This window comes from Mus musculus, chromosome 13, assembly GCF_000001635.26.
Source record: "Mus musculus strain C57BL/6J chromosome 13, GRCm38.p6 C57BL/6J".
Lineage (NCBI taxonomy): Eukaryota > Metazoa > Chordata > Mammalia > Rodentia > Muridae > Mus > Mus musculus.
The window spans coordinates 58,799,163-58,805,162 of NC_000079.6; positions in this window are offsets into that span (position 1 = coordinate 58,799,163).

The following is a 6,000-nucleotide window of genomic DNA, read 5'->3' on the forward strand; positions in this document are numbered from 1 at the left end:
GGAGCTATTGAGCTTCCATTGTGTGGCCCTCTTTGCTTTCCACACATCCAAAGACGATATCTAATTAGTCACCTGCCTGGGAGCCCTGTGAAACTGTGATAATGACTCCCTCTCCCCACCCCTGACTTGTAAAGTTAAAGCTGCAGACACAGGAAAACAAGTTGTTAAACTAAGACTGCATCACACATTGTCTTTGGACGTTATTAAGTCAATTCTTTAAGGAACAAATAAGTCAAAGGAGAGTAGAGAATTGGAAGCAATGGCAGAGGCTGCATAATTCTTGAGGTTGTTAGATTTCTGGGGACGACACTAGGATTACCCTTCCCCCAACCAAAGAGTTCTAAGTGGCACTTATTTTCTTTTCAGGTTTAAATTAAAAATAACTGTTTTTTTTTTCCTTTGAGTTGCATTTTGAGGATCTGATAGCTGCCTTTGAAGATTGCTAGAACTATTCTGGCAATGCTAAAAATCTAGAATTAGTATTTTTTCCCCCTCAGAAGTTGAATTATTCTTTGGAAACAGATTAAAAACTTCTATTGATCCTGGATGATACTCTCAGCGGAAATGGCAGATGAGGGAGGACTTATTTTGCCTCCAGGACATTCTCCTTAATCCAGGAAAAGCTTCTCTGCCACACAGATGTCTTCCAGGTGGTGAGGACGTTTACTAAATTTTTTGGAGAGTAACGGGGGGGGGGGGGGGGAGGTAAAAGGTGGAGTTGCTGGTTTACAAAAGACTTTTCAGAATCTCCAGAGCGTTCTAGCTAGAAAGTGGGTATTTTTATCATAAGACATGAGATTAGATTCAATTGACCATGAAGGTGCCTTAAGAAGTAGAAATAAAATAGCCTAAAAAAACAACAGAACCTCATAGAGATGAGCTCCATGTTATAGAATAACATGTCCTCTGTTTTGTCTTTGCTTGTTTGACTTGACAATTACAAATGTCTCTTGGACTTTGCCTTTATGAGGTTTCTAGTTATCAGATTTAGGATAGAACATTAAGGTCGATTAAAGCCCAGAGTGAGGGACCTCAAGGCAGAAAAGGAAGAAGGGAGATACCCACATATGCAAATGGAGTCCACATATGCAAATAGGGCCCACTTATGCAAATAAGGTCCACATAAGCAAATAGGTAGAAATGTTGCCGAGCCTTTCAGATGCAGGTGGTAGCAAGAATCACCAAGCATCATGCAAGCAGCCTGCTGCATTGCCAATGGGAGGTCATCATAGGGTCACTCATGCAAGAGCAGAAGGAACTATCAAGAAATCAGTTACTATGTTATCTTAGAGTCTAGCTGAAGGGCTAGAGACTAACATCCACAGCTGGAGCTAATTTTGAGGGGAGGACAGAGATAAGATGGAGGCATAATTGTAGCAGATGTACAGCTTGGTCTTCATGTGGGTTCCCTAACAATTGGGACAGGGGTTGTCTCTGACTCTGTTGCCTGCCTTTGGATCCCCTTTCCCTAACTGGAATGCCTTGTTGGGCCTCATGGGAGAGGATGCGTTTAGTCCTGATGCGACTTGATGTGCTAGTCCTTTTCTCTGAGGAGAAGGGGTGTAGGTAATGGTGGGGAGGCATTCGTGAGGGTGGGACTGGGAGGAGAAGTGGGAGGGGAGCTGTGATCAGGACGTAAATAAATTAATAATCTTTAAAAAATTTTTAAAATGTGAATAAATAAATTAATGAAGACAAAATTAAGGCAATGGAGCTTGCTATCCACAATCTTCTGATATTGTGCATAAAATACACATATTCACTAAAACTTTTTGTATCAAAGGATGGATTTATAGTTGTTTGAGTATCACAGGTGACTATCCCTTGTGTCTTGCCTCTGCATTGCCCATTATGTGTTATCTTATCCTAAGTATGTTTCAGGGCTGTGTTCCCTGTGCTGAGGAAGGAAAGTAGATGCCATTTACTGAAGTGAATTATGACTGGGTTTTCCAAGTCTAGATGGTAAGGAAGGAATTTCTATCCAAGCTAGTCCAGTGTACCCAATGCATAAAGGACACTGAGATAAATCTTTTAAAGAAGCTGATGTTTAAATTTTTTTAATTCTTTAAAGACAATATACAGGTATACAATGTATTCTGATCACATCCAACTCATCTCTTCCTTCTAAGATACCTGCTACATCCTCCTCCCTGATATCATGTCTCCATTTTAAAATTCTTAATTAATTAGCACCATTGAGTATACTTAGTGCTGTCTGTATGCTGGTGGGCAACAGGGTCATCCACTGGGACACGGGGGAGACTACCAGTATCTACACCCCCAAAGAAAACTGTCTTTCCTCCAGGCTGAGGTCCCAGATGCATCTCCCCTCCACGCTGGGACTTTTAAGCAGCTTAGTTTTGTGCAGCTCTTATGCAAGTACCTAAAGCTGCCAGTTCATGTGTGCAATGACCACACCGTGTTCTGAGGACAGCATTTCAGAGGACTCCTCTTTTATCCTCTGGCTCCTCCATTCTCTCTGCCCTTTCTTCTGTCAAGTTCTCTGAACTCTGGGGCTGGGGTGTGTGCACTATAGATTTAGATCTACCTTCGAACCCTTCCAGTCTCTTGTTCTCAGCACTTTAAACAGTTATGAGTCTCCGCATTAATCACTGCCCACCGCAGTCAGAAGTTTCTTTCATCAAGGTTGAAAGCAGCACAGTCTATGGGTGCTAACATAAATATTTAGAAGAGAGTTTGACAACATGACCACTCAGCAAAAACAATATCAGCAGCTTTTCCTCTAGGGCCATGGCTCCCTTTGCCATTGGTTTTGACCATGTTTACAAAATCAGGCATGGATTATCTCCCACACTGTAGAAGCAGTTACATGAATTACGTGTAGAGAACAAAGGAAGAAATATAATCACAATCTGGAAAAATAAACAAATCAATGGGATTAATCAAGCTAAAATTTTTCTGCAAAACAATTAACCAAAATAGTGAGGAAGGAATACACTGTAGAACTGCTAAAACTGGACAACTTTATCCAAGGAGACATTAATATTTGGTGTATGTAAGGAACTGGAAAAAAAACTCAACAGAAAAAAACAGCCCAGTAGATCAATTTTAAAATTGGAAAGTATCAGAATAAACACTATCATAGAGAGATCACAGGGCTGAAAATGTAGCTCAGTTGCTAGAATACTCAACTAGTATGTACAAAACCCTGGACTCAATTCCTAGCTTCCCAAACAAACCAAACAGCATCAACAGAAAAGAGGAAGCAGAAGGGATACAAATAGATACATAAAAGATGTTCAACTTCACGGATGCTTGAGTTAACCCAAATAAAATACACAATGAGATAGCACTTGCAGTGGTTTGGATGAGAATGCCTCCTCCCGGTGAATGCTTGGTCTACAGTTGGTGGAACTATTTTGAAAGGATTAGGAGGTGTGGCCTTATTGGAGGAGGTATCACTGTGGGCAGGCTTTGAGGTTCCCAAAGCTCACACCAGTCCCAGATAGTTCTCTTTGCCTCATGTTCATGGATTGAGATGTGAGCTCTCATCTACTGCTACAGAGCCTGCTTGCTGTCATGATCTCTGCTCTGAGAGTCACAGACTCTAACCCTCTGGAACCACAAGCTCTAAATCAAACATGTTCTTTTATAAGTTGCTTTGGTCATGGCACTTTGTCACAGCAGCAATCAGAAGCCACTGAGACACTATCTCACCTCAGCTGGAATGGCTTTAATTAAGAAGACCAAAATAATGAGAGATACTAGCAAGGCAATAAAGCAGGAGAAAGGCGAATACTTAGGGTGTGTTGGCTAGAACGGGAATCAGTACAACCACTTCGGTTTGCACACCACATCTGGGGTGGTTTGGATATGCTTAACCCAGGGAGTGGCCTTGTTGGAGTAGGAAGTGTGTCACTGTGGGGGTGGGCTTCATGATCCTCCTCCTTGTTGCCTGGAAGTCATTTTGTTCCTGACTTTCTTTGGATGAAGATGTAGAACTCTCAGCTCCTGGATGCAACCATGCTTCCTGCTATGATGATAATGGACTGAACCTCTGAACTGGTAAGCCAACCCCAATTAAATGTTGTCTCTTATAAGAACCTTGGTCATGGTGTCTTTTCATGGTAATGCAAACCCTAACTGAGACAACATCCATGCTGACTTAATAGAATGCACTGGAAAATGTTCCTCTCCATTTTCTGGAAGAATGTGGGTAGTTTTGCTATCGTTTGCCATGTCTTGTAGAATTAGTGAAGTTATCTGGGACTAGAACTTTCTCTGTGGGAAGATGTGTGTGTGTGTGTGTGTGTGTGTGTGTGTGTGTGTGTGAGTGTGTGTGCATGTGCAGTGGGGTGGTGGTGGTATATGCATGTGGGTGTACAACTATGCACATACGCAAAGCCAGAGCGAGATGCTGGGTGTATTTCTCCCTCACTCTGTGAATTATTGCCTTGGAACAATCTTCACTGAGCAGGAAGCTTACCTTCTTGTCTAGGCTGGCTGGTGGGCTCTTCAGGACTGCGTGTTTCTACTAGTTCTGGGGCTGTAGTCATGCACAGCCATTTATGTAGGTTCTGGGATTTGAACTCATGCTTGCATAGCATACATCCTTATTCACCGAGCATCTCTCCAGACCCAAGTGGGAAGATGTTAAAAGATGAACTAAAGATCTGCGTAAGATCAGGACTACTCAGTTTATCTGTTTCCTGTATAGAGAATGTTGTTATTTGTGTCATCAATTTTGTGTGTGTGTGTGTTTATGTGTGTGTGTAGTTGTTGTTGTTCACAGTATACTTGTGTGATTTTGTTAATATTTATAAATCATCTGGGGTTTCTTGTTGAATTCATTATTTCATTTCTCTCCCTTTTAAAAAATATTGATTTATTTTCACTTTGTGTGTTTCCCTGGGTGAGTGTATATGCACCATGCACATGTAATGCCTCAGGCGGCCAGAAGAGGGCATCAGAAGTCCTGGCAGTGGGTTGCTGACCATAGTATGTGACTCTGGATGTTGGGAAGTAAACCAGAGCCTCTGCACCATCTCTCCTGCTCTCCCCCCAGTGCCTGCCTGCCTGCTTGCTTTCTTTCTTTGTTTCTTTCTTTGTTTCTTTCTTTGTTCCTCTCTCTCTCTCTCTCTCTCTCTCTCTCTCTTTCTTTCTTTCTTTCTTTCTTTCTTTCTTTCTTTCTTTCTTTCTCTCTTTCTCTTTCTTTCTTTCCTGATTGGCCCAACCAGATGTCTATCAATGTTATTCATCTTAAAGAGCTGTTTTTTTTACGTGTTTTTGCTATTTTTTTCATTCTGGTTTGCATTATTCCATCTCTTTGGATTTCTTTGTGATAATTTGTTCTTTTACAGGTCCCAACACTCAAAGTCAATGTCACTGACTAGGGACATTTGTTCTTTTCCAGGATTGGGGTGTAGTGTTGTAGCGTTCTTCCTAACGGCTGGCTCAGTGGCTCCCTACAAATTCTGATGTGCTGTGATTTCACTTTTTACTTTTGATTCTTTTCATTGGCATAGATGCCTTGTGTCTGCGCAGGGATTGCCATAATTCCTTTGCGTCTCTGCAGGGATTGATATAGCTCCTTTGCATCTGCCCAGGGCTTTTACCCCTGGCTACAGGCGGTTTCACCTCTGAATATGCTAATCAAGATGGAGACTTCTTAGCTTTCATACACTCTCCTGTTGGGAGCCTTCTGCTCACTTTGATTTCCCTTGACTCTGCCACAGTCTTTCTTTGTTGTCCGATGCCCATTTGCTTAAACAACCCAGTCCTTTCTTATGTATTATTAGTTGTTTGGTTGAGAGACCAATCCTCAGTCAGAAGCAAAAGTTAGTGGAGTTTTGTCTTTGTATAACAGCTTTCTGGTCTCAAAGTTGATATGGATCTTCAAGTTTATAAGCTAAGAGAGCATTATCGTGTGTCCTGTTATTGTTCATGGTATTACCATTGTGAATGAGAGAACAACCCCCCCCCAAGCCCAGTGAAGGACTTACCTGGCTACTAGAGGAACTCGGAGTACAGGACTGCAGG